Consider the following 23,322-nt stretch of genomic DNA (forward strand, 5'->3'; position numbering starts at 1 on the left):
AGATTGACCCATTTATTCCCCTGACGTGCATCGATTTCATCCCGACTCAGCTGCAAGCTCTCGTCTTGGTGCTCCCCGTCAGACGTGTCCCGTTTGCAGTGGATGGGATCCATAATAGTGACATCGCCACACCACTTACTTTAACAGATGCCCCCCTCTAACATGGAACCTCCCAACATTTGTGGACTTCAGTAGAAATGGGATTGGACAGCACGTAGAAGTGAATGAGTAGTCACATGTTTTCAATTGATTTTAGTGAGTGAATGAGTGGTTGGTTGGTAGTTTTGTTGGTTGGGTTAGAGAGTGGTTGTTTGGATGATGTATTTTAAACACATATAAAACAGGATCCAGTTGCAATAGCAACCCTGCAAAGGAATAAAAAGAAAAGATGAACGTGTAGCTTAGCCGTTTAGGACTTGTTCTGAATCAGATGTTTATTCATGGGGACTCTTAAGGACTTTTGGTTGGAAAGTAGAGGCCAGTGTGAGACAGGGAAGCAACAGGTTACTCAGCCGAGTCAAAACTTTCTTTTATCGTCTCATAACTGGTCTTCAGTACCATGAAAAACCACAGAGTGTAAGGCTGTAATGACTCAGGCCTCGCAAATTAACTTCTGGCTCTAGACCCGCTCATAAAAAGGAGAAGTACAGTTGACATTGTGAAAAAGACAACTTTTACCCAAAATGAACTTAAAGATCCACACTTTGAAATGGCGGTGCAACATTTAGGTGACTTCTTTGTCAAACGGCAGCGGCCATATGAATGCATTAGGTTTGTAACCACAGAAACAGTAGCAAGAGGCTGGTAGTGTAGTGGTGCTGGTAATGTTTTTAGATCTTTGGATTTGAAACAATCATAAAACACCAAGACATTCAAATGGTCACAAAAGAAACAGAGATGCTAAATGACACCACATGACAAGGCTGGGAGAGCCTGTCTGTATTTACAAACACCACATTTCTACTCTTGTTCTCACATGCTGAGATGTAATCCTTTCCGCTAAACCATGCTCACTACGTCGATTCCACCAATTGACTGCATGGTGGGTGGTCACAGCCGACAGTCAGTTCACTGCAGGGATCTGGGTTTCTGGGCTTAATTGATATTAATATTGCATTGTGGCAGCAATTTGACTGTTGTGCCTCTCGATTGTGGGAAGAAAAGTGCGAAGTGCCCGCGGAGAGGCAAGATGGCCACACAAAGACAACAACAACAGTAATGACCTCATAGGCTCGGCTCAGACGTGACCTCTCTGTGGATCAGATCTCAAGGGGGCCGCTCTAAATCCCGGGGACAATTTACCTATGATGCACGGAGACCTGTTGACTCGGACCACACTCACATCGTAGCGGCACGGACTCAACTGACAACCAGGTCAAATAGATCCATAAAAAAAGACAACACAAGAGACCCACTAAACGACCACAAAGTGACCACAAATGAAAACCCTTTAAAGTTCTGCGTCCAGGAGCGGATACAAACACTGTGTTGCTGCTCTTGTCGGATGTACTCCTATCCGCTGAACCTCTCCCCTCGGCTCCCCGTGCTCACTAGGTCGATTCAACTGATTGACTGCATGGTGGATGGTCACGGCAAACAGTTCACTGCAGGGGAGCTGGCTTTCTGGAGATAATTGATATTAATATTACATTGACTGTTGTGCCTCACACTTGTTAAGATGTAAAATGACGCCCCTCAAATCTAGCCATTAGAAAGTGCTCATAACTGGCATTAAGGTCGTCTAAGGGTGATGTTGACCCCTGCACTTATTTCCACTAATGGGACCTACTCACAAACATAATTACCTTTATAGCGTTGCTGCACCCATAAGCAATTTGTATGGTGGCTAAGATAAATATCAATTATTTTTTTATTTATCAAATCATGGCACATAACCTGAAATCTAGGCTTCAGAAATATAATGCCTGACCTACCATGGATGCTCATATCACAGGGGTTGTCATGTTTGAGACTTGGACAATTGATTATAAAATCCAGCCAATCTTTTAACAGCAGAGTGTTCTCATCATGATTCTTTCTACAGTTGGACAGTGAGCTCACATCGTAGCATCTTGGATGATAAGAGGCCTCGCTGACAGCCCGACAGGCACGTCAGTGTCAGGGTTACGACAGCTCGGCCTTGTTTCCCATTATCTGCCTGTCAGAAGTATCAGGAGCATGCACACCAAGTGGCCAGCGGGAGCACGATTCAGTGAAGGAGCTGCTGACTCAGCTCGTATGTGGGTTTTACTGCAAGGCGCCGATTGAGCATGTGTTCCTTCAGCTGGGTTTTATACCTCATTGAACGTTTTTTATCTTCGTACTTGTCTTATAAGAGAGTCATATTGTTCCAAGATGAATAAAACCCTTTTTGAGTGCAGCTGAGACAAACTTTGTTTATCATTTAGAGATAGCACCTGAGCAGTTTTCTTAATTATCTGCACCGTATATATATATATATATATATTATAAAAAGTGTGTGCCTGCATTCCCAGAAAATAAGGAGACTATGCACAGAATAACACAAAATAACCGATCTTCATATTCCTGCCATCCTCTCGCCACTGTAATTCTGCCACTCTCACTGCGTAACACTTTCATGCTGCCAGCGTGGTGCCGATTGCCAGAGACCTTTCTTCTGACACCACCTTCTGGCCAATTATTTCATTTACCTCCCCATGACCGCCAAAGATCAAAACCAAATGTTGAACCTCAGCCTTAATCTCTCACTTTGATTTTCTTTTAAATTGACATTACAACCTCCAAAGGGCTGCAAGTGAGTGTGTAGGCCTTTACCTTTATTAACCGTTCTTTATTTATTATTATCTCTTGGCTTGGCATTCATTTTGCTCAGATGTTTCTTTGCTGATTATAAAGAAAAGGAATCAAACTTATCTTATTGACCCAAAAAGTCACCCTTCCTATAATGTGAACATTTTAAGTGAGGCTACATAGTATGATTGACTTAATGTATTACTGCTAAATAGTGGCTCTATGATATGATAACACTGTTAATATAATAATAATAATATAATGAATAATGTATGAATTCACAACATTTCTTGAACATGAGCGACAGACTTAATGATTCTATTGAAAACCTATTAAGTGACTGAGCACACACAGGGGGCGGTCACAATATATTGGAAATGCTCAGTGGGCTTTGGGGGTTAAGTGGTATTAACTTCACGCTGAGTCAGCGACTTCAGACGACTGCAGCTCCAAGCTGTTAATATTGATTCAAGCACAATTATAGTTTCAAGTAATTTCTTAATAGTCCCCTGGGTTTGTTATACACACACAGTATAAATAATGTCGTTATGAGTTGACATATACTAAAATAACTGAAATAATGAATCCAAGAAAGTTAGCTGGGTGTTAAATTATGAGCCCAAAAGCATCAAGTGATGGATGTGTAGATTGAATGTGGACAAAAGATATTATCAAGACCAAGCACATAGTTATATTTCTACTGTTTTTCTTTTCATACACATTCTCCAAACCTGTTCCCTTGACATCCCCCACTCGCTATTTCCACTTCCAGCTCGCAAATCGTCGAGGCTCTCGTACGATCGGTTTATTTTAAAGTACTTGTAAGTGTTGTAGCTCACAGTGTGCTCTCTCTCTCTCTCTCTCTCTCTCTCTCTCTCTCTCTATGTGTACTATTTATTGCAACACTCAATATGTAAATGCTATATCTGCATCATCCCGAGCATAGAACAGTGTCAAACTTTGTTGAATCCTCTTTGCAACCGTACTGTTAAAACAGACTTTTCACTTTGTTTTCATAGCCGCCAAGAACTGTTTTTGGCATATTTCTGCATCTCGGACAGATGCTGGTGCCTCCTGCTGACTCACTGCGTGTGTGGGTGGAGGGAGGGAGGGGGGAAAAAAGGAAGGAAGGTGATTCAGAGCGAAGAATTCTCGCTTCTTTTTCTCCCCAAGACCGGAACAGACAGGCATTCGGTCTGAACGCGGAGGTCAGAGGAAATCTATCCCCGTTGTTCCCACAGAGTTAATCAATTAATCATCAACAGAGCATTCAGGGTGGAGATTAGGGCCAAGGTTCACATTTAGTGCTTATAGGTCTGTGGGAGAAGATTGTGCTTTAGTTTTGCTCACTTATCCAATATGTGACCTGATGCTCGTGGTTCATCCCGCACGTCCGTGTTCGGTCGAGCTGAACCTCCGTTCCGATAATCAGCAGAAAAAATAAGATTCCTCTCCGCTGTCCTGCTGATGAACATGTGTCTGTACCCTGCGCGTGGGTAGAATTCTAATGCAACCCTTTTGGCGTATGTCAGGCCAGCATGACATACTGCGGCGAGTTATGAGCATCTGCTATCAAGTAGAAAATTTGATTATAAAATGAACCTGACGAGTGGAGTATATTATCCAGGTTGCACTTTGTCATATTTCATTTCTTCCACCGTGTGAGAGCCACAACACTGCACTTTCTTAAAAAATGCAAGAACTTATACTGGGAGACAGATATCACACTTCAGGATTGAGCAATTAATGCGTTTCAAGTTTCATTCTGCATATGCTAATTTGTGATTATCCTGCAATTCCCCATCGCTGTTATCCACATTTTGTAAATGTAAAATGTGCAGTTGTGTGACTCTACAGTTTTCAGTTCAACCTCATCCAACAGGGATCAGGTTGACATGTTGGGAAACATGCCTACCCTCCCTCTTGTCAGGATGTGTTTGAGTTGATTTTGGTTTCATGGAAGTGATCTGCTGGAACTTGTTGCTCGGCTGAGGAAGGGATTTCTTGGAATCTCTACAGTTTGCATGGGAGCATCATGGTGACAGAGGAGCCACTGCACTGGAGGATACATATTTCCAGCACAGTTCAGCTAGCTATACCTCTATACACAAGAAAACACAAATTATAAACCTAGTAAATATGTTTATTGTCCCAAAACTACACAATTAGTCCTGTTATCTAAACAACTGTGTTGTCATGTGTAGTTATTTGCATTTAAAATGTTACTATCTGCTGTTTGATGCTTTTAATTCCCCGTATTTCTAAAACAATAGACAGTCATGCACTGATTAAGGACAATTAGATCAGGTACTTGGTCTATTTTCAGCAATCTGAAATGCATGTTACATATATGATAGCAAGGTGCATGATGGGTGTTTTCAGTTGATGCCAGAGTAAATATAGCAGCATAACTAGGGCAAAACAAATCAAAAATAAGATTTTTCCAAGGACAAAATTATTCAATATGACATTCACATATGTCACCAATTTGATAAATCTGATCATTTGTGTGATAAATAACCTCTGATAATCGAATCAATACAATCGTTGTCAGTTGCAATTGAGGTACTCGCGTCCGACGCCCTTTCTCAGGCGTTACTCACCCGTCCTAATGAATTACTGACATTACTGCGAGCCTTAATGTTTCAACGTCATTGTCAGTCATTATCTGCTCATGCATGATTTTGCAGTGTGACAGTGATTATCACAAATTACTTGTTGGTATTGATTTGCGTATTAATTCTTAATGTGACAGCGGTGGGGGGGCCTCACGTGATAAATATCCAACGTGCGTATCGCAGACAATCCTGGAAAGATGCAGATCGACACCGAGACGCACATTCACGAGACAAACAAGGACATCGGAACCCGGCGTTCATCACCTCGGTGTCCTCCACACCCAGTCAACACCTCAGCAAAGGAGTTTCAATCAATACTTTGCTTGAGCCAAATATATCAGGTGAAAAAAGCCATAGCCCGGACAACCGGCAATTTCCTTTTTTTGTTTTGTTTGAAAATCTAATTATGTTTCCTTTCTTACTTTTTGTTTCCTCCCAGCATCCACACAGGGGTAATTTCCTGATGGTCTGAGCGACTGACAACAGACAAGCTTTTGCGAAAAACAAAAGAATCTGCAGTGGTATGCGGCCGTGTCCGTCACCCGAGTGACACCTTTGGGGAAGGTTGTTGAGATGAAGAAGAGGCAGCCCCCTCCCTCCCCCTCGTGTCTCACGCTGACAGCACCCCTGACCCATGACTGTCTGTGACATTTAGGTCTGTGGTTCCCCATAGGCAGATCATTCCCAGCCAGCCTGAGGTCGGCCTTGGGGCACATTTGTATAGCTCCGTCGGCAAGGCACTTTGCTTTCGAGCAAATCAATGAATTTGGTTATTTCAACTCCCTTTGCAGCCGACCTGTCTCTGGCATCGTCACGTTTCACACTCAAGGAAAACCAAATTGTTGAATCAGGTTATAACTTTTTATATAAATGAAATAGTTACACAATGACCATCATTCTCAGAGAGATATCAAGCCTTAAGGTTTCTTGAAGATACTTGTTTTGATATCTGGTGTGTGGTCACGTCTAGATTACTGTAACTCCCTCCTGGAAGGTCTACCTGCTACTGCCATCCGACGTTTGCAGCTCATCCAGAATGCAGCAGCTCGACTGGTTTTTAACCTAAATTCCCTCACACTACTCCTCTCCTCCGCTCCCTTCACTGGTTACCAGTGGCTGCTCGCATCCGGTTCAAAACACTGGTACTTGCGTTCCAATGCTATGAACGGATCCGGTCCAGTCTACATCCAGGACATGGTCAAACGTTACACCCCACCCCGTTCACTCCGCTCTGCTTCGGCCAATCAGCTCGTTGCTCCCTCACTGCGAGCTAAACACTCCTGTCCTGTCCACCGTCCTGGCTCCTTAATGGTGGAATGAGCTCCCCATTGACATCCGGACATCAGAAAATCTACACATCTTCCGCCGAAAACTAAAAACATACCTCTTCCGACTTTACCTTGAATAAAAAAAAAAACAAAAAAAAACTAACAACTTTTTGAAACTAACACTTTAGTAGCACTTAAATGGCACTTACTTATAGCACTTTGTAGTTTTGCTTTATTTGAAGAAATTGTATTTTCTTGATTCTTGTCGTCCTTGGTATGTACCCTCGGGTTTGAATGCACTTATTGTAAGTCGCTTTGGATAAAAGCGTCAGCTAAATGAAAAATGTAATGGTTTGTTTTCAAGGACGACCACACGCTAGTTCCACATGCTAATTTCCTCTTGGCTTTACACGCTTGAGATGTTTACTAGCGTCGACTGAAAAAAGAAGCAGATCACAATGTACCTGTTATTTCAGCTTACCTTGCATTCTCTGACACATGAGGGTTTTTAAGTGTTTTTTGAACACAATCATTATCTTGTTTCAGTTTGAGAGCCCTGAAGTAGGAATCTGCACAAAATCTGCTTTCTCAGCTCAGCACGTAGGATGATGATGATATCACACCTTTAGAGTCTCCTGTTTAGAAACAAATAGCAATTGTCACCATGTATACCCCTGTCAGTGTTTCTGTTAAATGTGACACAACTGCTGCGGGGGGGGGGGGGGGGGTCAAACCTCTTTGTCTTCACTAAAGTGAGCCGATACCCGGTGGGACTGAGGACAGTGATGGAGCGTGTGTCTTTATCACTGTTTTCGGAAGCCTCCAGGTGTTGATCTGAGGGATGCAGACTGTAACATGTGAAGAGAATTCATCTTACAGCTCATTTGCAGGGCAAACGCGCTGCACTGAAACATCTTTGTTTGTTAAGTCATGTTTGTGTATTGGCACACAAGGCCGAGTTCATATTATAAATGTACGTCTGTCCGGAGCGATGCAATCACAGCTGGAACTAGGCGCGTCTTAAGTGACCACACGTGATTAAATCTTACATTCCTGCTCTATATACTGAACTAAATGTCTTTTCTGTTGGCAAAGACCAAATGACGCAGCTTTTAACCAGTGACTGACAGTGACAGATGTGACCTCAGTCACAATAAATATTTCGGGGCCATGATAAAACAGAAGTGGGTCTGAGGACATCAGCCGGGCAGGCGGCTGTCCACACGTGGCCCTGTTGTGTCCATGTGTCCCAGACCTCCGCCGGATCTGGTCTGTGTGATCAGATCTAGTTTGCACCTCAGTGTGTCTTTAGTGCGTCCACACCTGCACTCGGATCTGCGGTCCACATGTGGTCCGTCCACCTGAGACAGACGACAACACCAGGTCTGAACCGGACCCTAAAGCCACATAAGACGAGACACACAGAGATTTGGAACAGAGACATATTGCTTTGCTGGAGTATTTAAACCGAGAGAGACTTTTTTATTCATTTGTCGCTGCTGTTGAGGCTCTTGCATCACACAGAAACTGCTGAGAGGGCGACAACAGTTACAACAACAAAATTAGCGAGAAACAAGAAACGTGATTGATTTCAAAAGCTGCACCTTTTTCTTTTTTTTTTACTTGAGGGCATAAAAGATCTTGTTACATGATGATCCCAGAGCTACAGGGTCTTTATTCACCCAATAATATGTTGGGCTTGTCTGGCCTCTGCCTCAGTGCCTCCCTCCCCAGGGGAGTTTCCCACTGGATGGAGCCCCAGCTGTAATGAGGTGGTAGCAGTGTCTGTGGAAGAGAAACACCATGAAACTGCACAGTCCGGTCTAATAAAATACCCTGAAGGATCTTAGCCTGTGTAAACAGGAGGAGGCCCCTAACTGGTTGACTCACCAACACAATATATCCAACTTAATGGATCTGATCGATTGATAACTTCTCTTTGTCATTAGGATCTGTCTGATAAAATCCAAAACTCAAAATAGGCCTGAGGGTATGAAATCATTGATTTATAATACATATATTTGTATTTATATAGTATACATGTAATAATTTGATTGTAAAATATCTGTAACCCAGCAGTGGACAAAAAAAGAACACACCTCTTTCTCCCTCTCTTAACTCTATCACAGCCTTAACAGTGTGTCTTCACTGTGTCGAGGCAACAAAATAATTTTCTAGAATAAAACAGAGCTTTTACTGATATAAGACTTGTTTCCCCCCCGTTAGTCAGAAACTGTTTCTCAGTTTCCCACTGCAGACTGGTGTAAAAGCTATAAACAGGATCTTGCTAAGAGTCAATTACAGCATCAAGAAGCTAAGTTGGTAGTTAGTTGGGGATTTATGGAGTTTAGTGGAAAATGTAACTTGCAGAGTAAAATGTCTCGGCTGTGCTGCAGCCTGAACTTCACCTAAGCTGTTAGACGGATTGAACACAATAATCAACAGTTTTTCCTTCGTGCAGCCTGTTGTTAGATACCAATGCTGTCTTATTACCTTAGTTTCTGCTGTCTGCTGCACAGTGTGCACCAGTCAGTGCTTCCGTTGGCTCCAGTGCAGAGGATGGTTTGTTTGTTTTTAGCTCTGCCTAGCACGAGTGGGTGGTGGGTTGACGGCTGCACACTGCTTTTGTGAGCATTGCACGATCCACTGGAGCACAGCACAGGCCATTTTCAAAATGTAGAGAAGAATATGTGCAAGAGAGAGAATTAATACGTGTAAACTTAACCTGTAGAGTGGAATTGAATTAGCAGAACCTTTGTTGAGGGGAGTCAATTCATTTCTCTACCTGTCAAATTTTTTCACAATTACAGAGCTTTTTGCATCCTGCTACGCAAAATGGAATTCTGCAGTGCACCTGCAAGTGTTAATGTGATTTCTATTGAACATTGTTAACAATATATGCACCAGCATGAAAAATATGTATTGCAGTCAAACAAGCTGTAAATACATGTACATAAATCATTTTATTAGTTATGTGTGCATAATTCCTATGGTGAAACAGTATAGGGTCATTGGTTGGACAAATATGACAAATTGTGTTGTTAAAATTGAGGCGATAAAAAAGTTAAATGCTTTCATTAACCAGAGGGTTAACACTTGTTTTATTTAAAATCCAACTCCAAATTAACAAATCAGAGTTTGCAGTACACAACACATGCATCGCTCCTTTCTAGTAATTACGTAATTACCATGTTTTTGTTCTTTAATTGCTCCTTATGGCCTCCTCCTCTGCAAAGAACATGATAAAAACACAACTATCAAGGTCACGGATATTTTTAAAACTACCTGCAGTTCCCACCAGACACAGTCCATTGTATGGAAGAGTTCAGTGTTCATTAATTTTATCTCCTTTGTTTCTTTGCAAAATCTCCTATTTACCCTTCTAATAATTTTCACTCCAAAGAAGCTGTTTAATGCCTGTTTCCTAACTTGTGTGTAAAGCATATATAGCAAAAGTGTGCTTTCATGGATGACAACTTTTGTTTGTCTCAGACATCCAGACAATTCAGTGTCATATGACGTGATATAGTGAAATGTCCGATGCAAAGATTCCCTGCGGTGTAAGGTTTCTTTTAGAGGGCTTATGTTTTATCAACCTGCCATTGGCCCTGTGGCGTGACTTCTAGTATCACCGATAAGACTTTCCTGTTTATACTCCATCTTCTGAAAAAAATAAAAAATCAATAGTGAAAATGAAAGGAAAAGGCCTCCAGCAGAGCCACCTACGGGCTTGTATTCTCATGTTGTCACATATGGTGAATCAGAAAACCGATCTGTTGAGGGCAGAAATAAAAGAATTGGACATCATTGAACGGCCTTATAATTGCATTCTCTCCGCTCTCTGGAGAGGACGGACCCTGGGTGCCTGCCCAAGTTGCCTGCTTGTGTTGTGTGGATTCCAGAGGGAGCCCGTGTCTTTATAATAGACCATCAGCTACAGCTTTAGGGCACGGGCTCTCAGCAATCAACCCAGCTGAATCCCATTCTAGCTAAAGAAAATGGGACTTATCGACATACTGTACGCTGCTGAGAAAGCAAATGTACTTAAACTGTCAATGACAAGTAGAAGTCTTGATTAGGGGAGTGTGCTGCTTGCAACAAAAGGCTGCAACACAGTGGAGGTAATGAAAGCAGTAGCTGGCTACGGCAAAAAAAACCTATGTGTTAATGCTGAGTGGCTCTTTTTTGTCAATCCATAGAGTTGCTGCTCAAATATCTCACCCACGTCCAACAGTTGTTCTGCATCAGGATGACAGTGGACAGCCTCCAGTAACTATAACGGGAAAGGATTATCAGATGTGGTGATGTGAAGCTCGAAGGAATCAGCTCAGACGAGTATCGACTGTTGCTGTCATGATGGACCCTTTTTTGTGGTGTAATTAATTAACTGCTGCAAATACAATTATCTGTTTTCACCCAATTTAGCTAAATTTATGGATCAAATTGCTCAATTCTGGATAAAGACATTTGGGAATTCTCTATGCCTCCACAAGTGTTGGGCTTATTAATTTATTTTAAGAGAAAACAGTGAGGAAATTCACTGAAACCGTGGTTACAGCCTTTCATCACAATGAGGTTGACTATGCAAACTCACTAAAAAGCAGTGACATTTTGTCTCTTATTAAATAAATACAGTTAACAGTTGGAAATTGTTGCCCAATGGCGTCTTTAGCTCAATTTTGGTCTCCACCACCCAATAAGAGAAATATCTGGACTTTATTTGACCTGCTACGCATTTTGTTAGGTTGTTGTGTTGCTGGGTTAGTGATGTGTTGTTTGTTGTTTTCAGAAAGGTTGCCAGCTAAGTTTAAAACGATGCTCATCAAAACCATAAGATGGGACCAAAATATCAAATTTCAGCAGATTCTATAAAAGCTGTCTACATCTGAGGTTAACTATGGAGTTGAGTTTTCTTTTTATTACATCTTATATGTAGGTAGGCTATTTATCGCATTGCCAAAATAAGACTTTCGCTTGCAGGCAACTTCATTTTCAAAAGCAGACTTTTAGCCATAATGCAGACGGCGAACGTCGGCATTGAAAGCTAATAATATTATCTCTGCTCTACTGAGCCACCGTCAGCTCATCTGAATCAATATGTTGGCTTAACCGCCGGCTCACAGAGATTGTTTTTTTTCGAGTCACTCGGAGAGAGAGAGAGAGAGAGAGAGAGAGAGACAACACATCTCCTTTTACATCTCTCAGCTCAATGCTGCCTTTAGATTCAGGGTCTGTCAAACCTGGAGAGCAGCAGGGGCAGATGTATCAAGCGACAGCCGACGAGACTATAAGAGAAAGAGAATAGTGCTCGCGTGACAGCAGTTAAATGAGTTTGTGAATGACTGAGTCCAGATTCGTTTGACTCTTTGCACTGGAAACCCCATCTCAGATGCACAATGCAGGTTTTCCTCACACGTATTTTTTCGCCCCACCACAATTGCTTGTATCTGAAGACAGGCCATAAGTGTCTGCTCAGCCTTCCCTCTCCCCGCGTTCGCAAGTGATTTATATAGCAGGTGGAAAGCCCGGTGGAGTGACTTATTGAAAGATGGGACTTTGAATCCAATTTGTCTCCTGTGTGCTTAGAGTGCACCCTTGTAATGCGTGCTGTCTCCAGGCTGGATGGAACAGGAATTAACCTTCCCTCTTTTTCCTCTGTCTCAGTACTTAATAATAATGTTGGACTCCTTCTCACTTTCTCTTTTCCTCAGTGATGTGAGGGACATTCCATTCTGCGACAGGGTCAAGTGTCACTTACTTTATTTTACTTTGGCCAAGGTCTAATGTCCCATTAGCCACGTCGGTCAGTCTCTATGTCCTCCAATGGTCAGGCATAAAATAAATGTGACTAGATGGTCAGAAGTAAGGTCCGTCAGACATAAGTACTAGGATTACCCAAAGAGCTTGGATCTTTTTTGGGAGGTGTGTTCAAGAAGAGATCTGAAGAGTTTAGGTATTAAATAAGAGAATGGTGACAGTGGTTGAGACTGCAGTCAGTATAAAGTTCCTTATCATAGAGAATCAGAGTAAGATAACAGCTGAAACAAGACACAAACAAGTTTAACCAAAGCTCCATCCACCTACGTTTTCTTCTTCTTGATTATTCCGTTTTCTCCTTCTCATTTACCTGGTTGAGCAAGTCGTCCTGCAGCAGCCGCAGGTTCGATTCCCATCAGACCCGTTGCTTTTTGTCTTCCTCCGCTGTCTCTCAACCTTTAAAACCATGAATAAATAAAAACAGAAAAGAAATATGTTTGGATTTTTTCGTTTGGGGAAATGGCCAAGTCATAACAAATATTTGGTATTTTTTGTTTATTAAGCTTGATTAGCATCAATGCTGTTGCTACAGCAGTGAAGTGTTCGAGATAAAATCCAACGGTAAAAAAAGTTTGATAAATAAGTTGTTATGAAATAAATATGGAGAGTTAAAGAATATAAGAAAAAATGTGAAACCTGAGGAAAAGTAAATGCTCAAGAAAAAAAGTCCCTTTTAAACATGATCTGTTTACATTTGGATGCTTCTGAAAACAGATGCTCTCACATTTTGACCCAAAATAGCCCAACCAGAGCATTTTTACTCAATTCCAAAGCAAACAAGCAGTGACGCAGTAAGTGGTTTAGCCCTCACAGTGACATTAATGGAAGCTGATCTGCCTGCTTGTGCTGAGGAAACCAGTGCGTTCATGCTCTTAGGCCGACTTATGTCAGAAAACTCCTTTTGGTTGAAAGGAAGGGTGTTTTCCACGACCTCTCTAAAGTCTTGAAGTCACACTGTCATAACAGAAGCTATTTGGGGCCTTCTCCGCTCATGGTGCCACAAAGTTATCTGGAAAATATACAATCCAGGACAGAAATATATTTCTTCCAGCCTTACGTGGAATTGGAAACCTTTTCAGTGAAAATGACCCCGGGTGGGTAGAGGAGCAGCATACTGGTATTTATAGATTGTTTTGTGTCAATGGGGCTCCCCTTGACCCGGCTTATTATCGAGTAAACTCCAGGTGATGCAATGGGACTTCCTCTCACAGCAATGAATTTCAAAATTGATGGAGCTTCACAGAGAGAAATATGGAAAACATGAAAGCGTGGCCTTCCTTCAACCTAACGTCCATGTTCTGTTTCCTCGGTTGGAGCAGGTTTGATGCACCTGTAGCTGCAGGACTCCACTCCATATCCCTCCATGACACAGGCGGGCAGTAGAAAGAGAGATTGTGTTTTTCCCCCTGGCGCTGCCACTCCTCTCTTTATGCAGGCAGCATTTTTATGGGTGTAACAGCGAACAGAGGAATTTTCCAAACTGTTACACAATCACAAATAACAAGTCAAACAGTTCACCCTCGACTGCTGATTTATGCGATGCACACATTAACGCCGCAACCATTTCTGCAGTGGCAGTTGCGGAGAACACAACCAACACTGAAAGCAGAGATGTTGTGGTCAGCTGTCATTATGCAATTGAAACACAGGGATATAATTGTAATGTTGATTGAACAAAGTACAATAAATGCAATGGTTTTTAAGCTCCTGGGTGTTAATTTCCATTTTTCTCACCAGTCTCTGCAGGATAGATTTCTGAGCTGAAAATACAAATGACATTTGTTGTTATTTGCACAGAGGGACAAAACTTGGCTTAGCCTTCGAGCCAGATCGGTAAGTTGTCTCAGTCTCAAGCAACTTAAAACTTAACCCCACCTGCTCCCTCAGCGTTTCCAAGGTGTTGACCATCAGCCAACAACGACTGGATAAATGTGCCCACGTGTCATTGAGCAGGTGACAGAGATGTATGGAGGCTAAATATCTGCCACTCTTTCCACCTCTTATTGCATTTCTCCACATTCTCCAGCAAAAGTTTCTTTGTGCATTGCTGCGGCTCTCTGTGAATGATTAAGCCGCCGAGCAGATGCACTGTAAAATCCAATTAGTTATCATTACTTTAAAAAAGCATGCAAACCGGTTGCACTTAAAAAAACATGTAAAGAGAACTAGGTATTTTAAGTTGTACTATCTAGTGCTTCCTTATTAGAGTACACTTATACATGAGTTTAAGCAACTAAAACAATCAAGTAGAGTGTGCTTGATAACTTACTTTAGATGTACTCTCGACTTAGTAAAGACTACTCAGAATTCCTATTTTAATCTACTAAGTCATTGCATGTGAAATTTACTCTGTGTTTAGTCCATATAACACAATTATCTAAGTTGGACTAACTTAGCATTTCTAAGTTATATTTACTTGAACAGCAATCTGACTTACTTGCTAAAACCATGCAAACCAATTGCACTTAAAAAAACAAGTAAGTGTTACTTCAACAATCTAAGTGGCTCAAATATCTATACAGGAATGAAAAAAAGTTTCCAATCTCCTAAAATAATCGGAGTTACAATTAAACATAATAAATCAAGGTAATAACACAGTTGAATGTTCAAGTATATCAATTGTTTTTAATTTTTCTTCCATTTATATCAACTTTTTTTTCTTAAAGATTGCCTTGAAAGACATCCACAAACACAGCTCAATATCAATATCAAGATCAATAATACAGTAAACACAGCCTTAAAACTGTAACAACTAACAGTTCTTTCCCACCAATGGGAAATAACCCACAAGCTGACAAGTGCACTTTTGTATTCCTGAATAATGTTACTCAAATATCACTAAATAAAAACTACATATATATAAAAAATTAAAAAAAAGTGCAAAGTGGCTTTACTCAATGAGCGCAAAAACCTGACAGGGTAATAATTGGCAATGGATCTCACATATATGTGAATGAATATACATACATGTACAGCCTCTATACTTGCTGATGAACCCATGGGCTGACAATTTGAGTTGAGTGTGTTAATTTAGTGAACAATAAAAAACAACTGAATCCACTCGTACATTTGCATTCTAACTCAACAAGAGATTTTTAAGACTTTGCAATTTTGGTGGGAGTTTGTCCTCTCCCAAGCCAAGCATCACTCTTTGAATGAAGCAGAAAGTGTTTTTCATGGCTTTAGGGTAGTCTAAATGCAAAGCGTATGACATTCCAAACAAAAGGCAAAGTGCCTCAGGTAGGTTCTGGAGTTCATCCATTACAATACCTCTCTCAACAATGATGGCAGTAGACATTGGGTGAAGGTGGAGCTGATTTGGAAGGAGTTGCAGATCTTCAGGGAGAACAGTCAGCACCCCGACAGATACTTTTACCCAGGTCTCATCAGTGTCACAATCCTGTGATGAAACCAAACAAAAACATTACATTACAACAGGGAAATGTTGTTGCCAGTTGTTGTGTCCTGCCCGACACTGCCTTCCAGCCTTGTGCATTAAAGGAATACTTTCTCTATCATTTTCATAGTGAGACAACATGATCAATACCTTTTTTGTGTCTGTACATCCAGTAGCTGGCTTTCAGCTCTTAACATCACGGCTTAGCTCAGCGCAAACAATGGCAGTGGATAGAAGTCAGTGGCATACTTGGTAAAAGTGAACAAAATATTCACTGCCATGATTTGCGCTAAGCTAAGTTGAAAACATTTCAGATTTTTTTGAGGCATTTCTGCTTTATTTGATAGTGACTGTGGAGTCAGCTCTCTCAATGGGTCAGAGAGGCAGACACTCTCTCTACATTTAAGTCCAGGCTTAAAACCTTCCTCTATGACAGAGCTTTTAGTTAGGGCTGGTTCAGGTAGCCCTTAACCATTTTATAGCTACGCTGCTATAGGCTTAGACTGCTGGGGGACACATCTCCTACTGTGTCCTTACCACAGCGACCCCAGGTTTGAATCCGTCCTGGGCCATTTGCTGCATGTTATCCCCTCTCCCTCCCCCTGGATTTACTGTTTCTCTCCACTGCATCATTCAAAATAAAACAGAAACCACAAAAAATAATATGTATAAGGTCTTGTACTTAAATAACTCAGTTTTGGAGATCAAAGGTATTCCTCTCACTTCACAGGAGCTGGGCTGGTAACTTCACCCTTCTGGTAGACATCAAACTGTCAGTCAGCAAGCAGCCCATGCCTATGTTTGTACTGAACTCATGGATATATTCAGTATTACGTTTTTTTTGTTTTTTTATCTCACTCTCATTGAGACACTGGTAAATACAAATCAAATTTCCCCATAACTGTGTGTGCTCCTTTAAGATGCTCCTATGAAAACTTACGAAGCAGGTGTTGTAGAAGTCACTGGGGTCATCACCAAGTAGAACAGGGAGGCCTCGGAGTACAACGGTGCGTACCGCTGTCACATCTGGTTTCTAGAAGTGGATGATGACAAATTCAGCTATAGATAATGCAGCATTCAAAAGCTACAGTAAAACCTACATGTTTTAGGCGACAGTGTTTTAACAACTGTCCTCTTTTGTCTGCGGAAAAGAGGCACTGCTTACAGTTCCAAAGCATCTGCAAGAAATATTTTCAAAAGGAGATTATAAGTAAGAATAGTCTCTCAATTTAATCTAATTAAGGTGCAGCACTTTGTCAAAAACTGTTCTTCTGCTGGTGTTTATAACTCCTTAAAGGAATAGTACACCCAAAAATGAAAATACGGTCATCATCTACTCACCCCCTTGCTGATAAGATGTCAGGTGAAGGTTTTTTAGCCCTCTAAGCACTGCTGGAGCTCCACGGGGAAACAGCTTCCTGTATTTTTCCAAACAATGGATGTCTGCGGTAAGCACAGGCAAAACCGAATAAAAGTACCCCCCAAAAAAGGTTTAAAACCCTCCAAACTTCTCATGAGCCATAATCCATATGTCCGGAACCCGCAACATGCAAAATTACAAAATGACTGCTCGTGCACGTGTGCCTAAAAGCTAACAGCATACAGACGGATTTAGCCTGTAAACATATATTAAATGGCATCTTTTGCACATAAATTTACATGACGCTGGTTCTGGACATATGGATTATGGCTCACGAGAAGTTTTTTGGATTTTTTAAGATGAAATGTCCCCCATAATATAAACTACTGGCATCTCACCTCCAGTGCACTGGGCCCACGTTGTCATAGCAGCTCTTCAGTAGCTCTGAGCACTTGTTCTGAAAGAGAAAAATATTGTAGTTACAAGGAAGTTCTACTGATGTCGTGGTTTGTAGATTACTGACACGTTCCTTAATATGTGCAAGCTTAACACAGGTATTACAGGAACCTGTTTTTAATAATAAAGTACAAGTTCAGGCAAATCCAACCTTGGGCTATAGTTTCCTAATAATTTTGGTCAAAAAAATTATCAGATTTTTTTTTTATTGCTCCTATTATGCAGTAGTTCTCTGTCCTCACATTGGCACAGCAGCTTAGAATGGGAGCGGATGGAAAAATATGAAAATGTAACATTTTAATTTTATTAGACCTCAAAGGTATTCATGTAATTAATCAATCTTAATTTATATAGCACATGTCTACACCCAATGTGCTGCACGTGATAGAAAGACACTGCAACAAAAAGAAAAAACCACAGGTGAGCAAGGGCACAAAAATTAAGATAGCATTAGGCAAAATCAACTAATAATGGAGGCACCTTGGGTAAAATTCAGGCTAAAATTATGTCTTAAGATTTCTTTTTAAATATCAGAGGTAGAGGTCATGATTTAAAAATTAGGGTTAGGGCTAACGCTAGCTAGCGAACGCTAACGCTAGCGCTAGCGCTAGCTAGCGAACGCTAACAGTCGTAGCAGCAATTAAAACATATAAACAGAAACACTTGCTTGATAACTTACCTTATTATTTTTCAAAAGAATAAACAAGACGGCGCAAAAGTCGAGTCAGCAGGCTGCCCTCAGTGCCCCGGCCTGTGTGCTGGACTGGCGCGTGGGAGAGACTGAATGTTGCTACTGCGCATGCACACTTCTTCTTCTTCTTTGAATGCGCAGTGGGAGTGAGACTGTGTTGGCTACTTATTGTTGCGAGTGAGCATAACTCTAAATAAAGTAATCTTCACTCTAAACACTAAGTATTTTGCGTTTTTCACCATGCAAGGAACTGTTACTTGATAAATACCAGTCATAAGTGCATATTGTTGATAACCTAATAAAGTTAACTAATTAATGTATGTCAGGGCAGCTATTGGATTGTACAGTGTGGAGGTGTGCAAGGTTATTATTTAAGAACAAAAGGTTAATTGAGTCCATGGCTGATACAAAGAAACAATGCAGGGATAAGGGGAGGCTTGCCCTGTGAGTTTGGAAATCGAAACGGGCATGTGCAGGGACAAAATAAGAAAACATTTCAGCCTATAATTCATTATCGGCCTCTGCAGTCATTATTTTGCCAGGTGCTTGATGAGTCACTGGTTTGTATAATGTGGTTTTTGATTCCCGAACAGGGAGGGTAACACCAAGTCACTCTCCAGGTAATAACTCTTCCCAGTGATATTCTTTATTTGCTGTATTACTCCGGTTGAATAATAATAATACCACTATGCCTGCAGAGAGCTGAATGTCACACAGTCGCAAAGTCTGCAACTTGCACCAAATATAGTTCTTATTAAAGCTGTGCCATTATTTACGTACCCTATGGGAATAAAAGGTGGTATTGTACCATGTCTAATAGCAGGTTATTATTTCCATATCCTTATACTGTGCAGCAGAAGAGGCTTAAGTACTGCCTGTCGTCTACATCTGTTCTCTCCTCCTTCAGCATTCAAGTTTTTTCTTCCACTTCCGACGTTCAGTCTTTTTTTCCTTCTTTCCATTTTCCATTGGTCACAACATCTTCCTGATTTTTAATATAGGCTTCCTGAGAGTGGAAATTTAGGCCCACTAGTGGTGATCGTGTATTATACTCCCCCCCCCCCTCATTTATAGTGGATTAAAATTGAAATCCTGTCTTCTAAAGTATATAAGCTGCTGCCTATTGTCGGTCTTCTGCTCATTCTCCTAATCCCTGGTTGACAGCTTCTGCTTTGCAAGAACCTTGTGCGTGGGTCTCTCTCTCTCTCTCTCTCTCTCTCTCTCTCTCTCTCTCTCTCTCTCTCTCTCTCTCTCTCTCTCTCTCTCTCTCTCTCTTCCCCTTGCACTGAGGCATCCCACTCCATATCTTTTTTTCTCACAAATTGCTGCTAATTTTATACGGAACACACAGCAAAAAATTGTGGAATGTTAAAAATAGGTATAAACGCCTGAGTGTATAAGTCGTGCATTGAAATTCATGTATGCAAATTTTCTCTTATTTTCTATTTTCTACCAAAGACCTTTCTTTGATATAGTGAATTCACCACCTTCCTCAGCTCTATTAAATTCTCTCAAGAATCGAGTGTAGGCGCGCTGTACGAGAACAGTGGCAGAATGTGCCTTGATTTTGCCGATATCGCGACTTGCCCCCCCGCCGCCCTGTCTCGTGACACGTGGCTGAAACCAAGGTCACGTCGGGCGAAGGGAGGGAGCTGTCTGCTCCATGTTGGCAAAGACTGACGAAGGATATCACTGCAACTTAAGCCACCCCCGTTAGAAGACGTTGACCTTGACCCGGGCGTCACATCAGCTAACCACGCCTGACTGGTCCGAGAGGCGGACTCACTCATCAGCTCCCATCAACACCTGCATGTGTGAGCTTGTATAAAGCCTACACACACACACACACACACACAGACACACACATGGACACAGACATTCACACAGAGTTCACACAGTGAAAGAATGATGGTTTACATAATTACAGTTTGGGTGCTCTAAATAAAAATAGCAATCTAGTAGCTGGGTTGCAAGTTGTTTTGTTCATTTGTACTTCGCATTTTGATCTAACATGTCAACAAGAGCAGTTACTTGTGTCTAAATTAAGTGGCAACTCTACTCAAATTGTGGACCAGTGAAATACATTTGAATCCATACCTAATAAACTAAAAAGAAATGATAATTTCCGGTGTTGCTTTCGACTCTATTCAAAGACCAGTTACTGAGCCCCTTGCTCACGTCTTTCCCGAGGAGTCTCTGTGTAGAGGTGGTGCACCTGCAGAGCAAAGACAGAATCCTAACCACTTAAACGTCCTATCTATGGGAGTCATCTAATAATCTGTAGGTATACTGTAAGCATTGTAATAAAAGCTTTTTTTTTAACGTTTCATTCTGTCTCTGCACTGTTGGACATTTCCCATCACAAAACCTAAACGCATGCTCAGTGTGACACGTGTCCCCAGTGATTTGCATCCCGGTGCAGCTCACATGTAAGAAACTGTCAGTTGATGTTTCTGTTCTATGTCCGGCAGCAGAAAAAAAAAAAAAAGCATTAAATAATTCATGCACATGTGCAACCACACATGTTATAAAAGAGTGTGCATGATCCCTTGTGCAGTTCGCCCGGTAATGACAGGTTCTTGCCCACTTGTGTTCTGAGTGTTTCTTGATCTCGTGGTGAGTTAACGATGCTGCTTCCGTCTCTTACCATGCTGTCCACTGCCATTAAAAAGGATTTGATCCTACATTAACCAGTTTGACACACTCATGTTTTGTGTAACATCCACAGAAATTGCTGCTTAGATATCCATTAAGGTTTTGGTTGAAGGAGATACTCACATTAGGGACGTTTTAAGGGAATCTTAAAATGGTGCTTTTGTTTAATGGATTCTACTAATTGTCTAACGCTGTTCCTCAGCAGGCTTTCAATGGAAATTCCTTTAACTAATGCTTTACTTCTGACCACATGGGAGGCAGAGTGTAACAGTAAAGAGACGTTCTCCTGATACATTTAAAACCCAGCTCTGATTGTACAGAATGTGTCCTTCTCTTCCATCTACATTAAACAGCACAACAATTCCCACTGGGGTGTTTTTTTGCATTTGATAAAAACGGTTGAAAGAGGGGAGATCAACTGAGCAGTCACTGGTACACTCGTTCTTGGGAGAAACTGGGAGATCATATGCGTTGGCCTGGGAGACTGGTCAGAGGGACGAGGATCTGACCGCTTGCCACAGGGTGCAGTGTCCCGTAAACAGCCACACTGAGGCCAACATGACCTTTTTTGCTGTTTCTATTGTTTCGGGTCTCACATGCCTCATCCCCCTGGAAAACCACAGAGAGCAGCAGACATCCACCCTGGGGCCTTGTCTCTGATACAGTATTTATACGTGCAGAGTCAGACAATTACGATGCAAGTGAAGCAGAAACAGATTTATTATGTATTATGTTAATCGGGCGAGTATCTCGGACATGACAGCAAAATTCCCAATTTTACAGAGTCTAAGTGGTAGGACAGGCACGGAGTGGAAACACGAATGACTGAGTCGGTTGCCGAAGAGTTTCTTCAGTCAGCCACTTGTTTAAAACTCTGGATATAACTAAGTGACACTGTGAGAATACAGCAGGACATTATCTGGAGAGGTCACCGCCAGACAGTGAGCATTTAACACGTTTCTAACATGTAAGAGACACAGAACTGAAAATACAAAACAAATCAAAATCTGAGAGGAGGACAAATAGGTGTCATACAAGTTCCATATGCAGGTTTACATGTGCTGTAAACAAAAATATTGTCGAATTATTCTTGATGTGAAAGGCAAGGTCCAGACTCAAGTGGGTGGACACTTTGTCATGTCTGAGTCGTTCCTTTAAGAAGAGTCTCTAAGGGTAAAAAATCCAAGTGACTCACTGCTACGTGTTTTCGAAATCGATTTCTGTTTAAAATGATAATGAAATTTAATTCTTATCTAATGTAGGCTGTGATTGGCTGCAGCATCCTCGTGCCCCTCAACGGATTAGTGGTATAGATAATGGTTGGATGAATGGATGACATATGATTACTTACCCTCCCTCTCTATTACCACTCTTACCAAGTTACATCTACCTGGAACAAGGAAGAGTTAATCTCACACGTAGTCATTAATTAAGTGATATCAGTTTCTTGTGATAACAGGTAGCCATGGAGCTCCCTACGCCATTCCCGGTTCCACCTGTTTGTCTTGAGCTTTCAATAATCTATCTATTTTTTTCTGTCACTTTTACAATTCCTGGCTTCACCGCACTCCACGCTCTGTGAGCCTCTGCCAAGCGGCAATTTAAAAAAAAAAGAAAAATATCCTCTTGCTTTTGTTGATGGCTTTGCTGCCTCTCAAAGAAGATGCTGGCTCGGAGTGGTGCCTAGAATTGGATTATCTTAAATACTTAGTTGCATTATTGATTTACTCATCCCTTCCATTAGCACATAAGTGAAAGAGAGGGAGTCCTACTGTATGCCAAGTTTATTTGTGGGAGGGGAGGAGGGGGGGGGGGCACAATCATCAAAGAGCGAGGCTATAGTTCATCACACTAAATTAAGTTTTATCATCTGGCACAGGGCACGGCATTGAATCAGAACACAACCTACAGGATGTGATGTTACAACTTAAACACATGATTTATGCATCGCACAGGTAACAGTGTACATTTTGTAATACACACACATTCTCCACAATCCGTGTCAGCCTGTCTCTCTGTAACATGGATGCACAACACAGAGAGCCCTGTGTTATCGATACGCTTCCTCTCCTGTTTAATCACACTCCGACGACACTAATATTTATTAGGGCCCGAGCACTGATTTACCATTGTTGATTGACTTCCTTGTTTTCAGCTTCACTGTTCTGTTGCTGCTCTCGTCTCATATTCACGAGTCATCCGACCTCTCTGCCGCCTCAGGAAGTGAAGTGATATCAGCGTATACGTGACTTTGAAATTTAATCCCCAACTGTAGATTTAGCTTTAAA

The 23,322-nt window shown here is 41.5% G+C and overlaps 1 long non-coding RNA gene across 1 annotated transcript; it reads right to left on the reverse strand.

Moving 5' to 3' along the window:
- Positions 1 to 15,541: 15,541 nt before the first annotated feature.
- On the reverse strand, positions 15,542 to 17,316 carry LOC133955559 (uncharacterized). The gene is made up of 3 exons (XR_009920889.1): positions 17,214 to 17,316; positions 16,813 to 16,905; positions 15,542 to 15,875 (listed from the first exon to the last, which is right to left on the reverse strand). It is a non-coding gene; the product is annotated as an uncharacterized LOC133955559 (long non-coding RNA).
- Positions 17,317 to 23,322: the final 6,006 nt, after the last annotated feature.

This window comes from Platichthys flesus, chromosome 6, assembly GCF_949316205.1.
Source record: "Platichthys flesus chromosome 6, fPlaFle2.1, whole genome shotgun sequence".
Lineage (NCBI taxonomy): Eukaryota > Metazoa > Chordata > Actinopteri > Pleuronectiformes > Pleuronectidae > Platichthys > Platichthys flesus.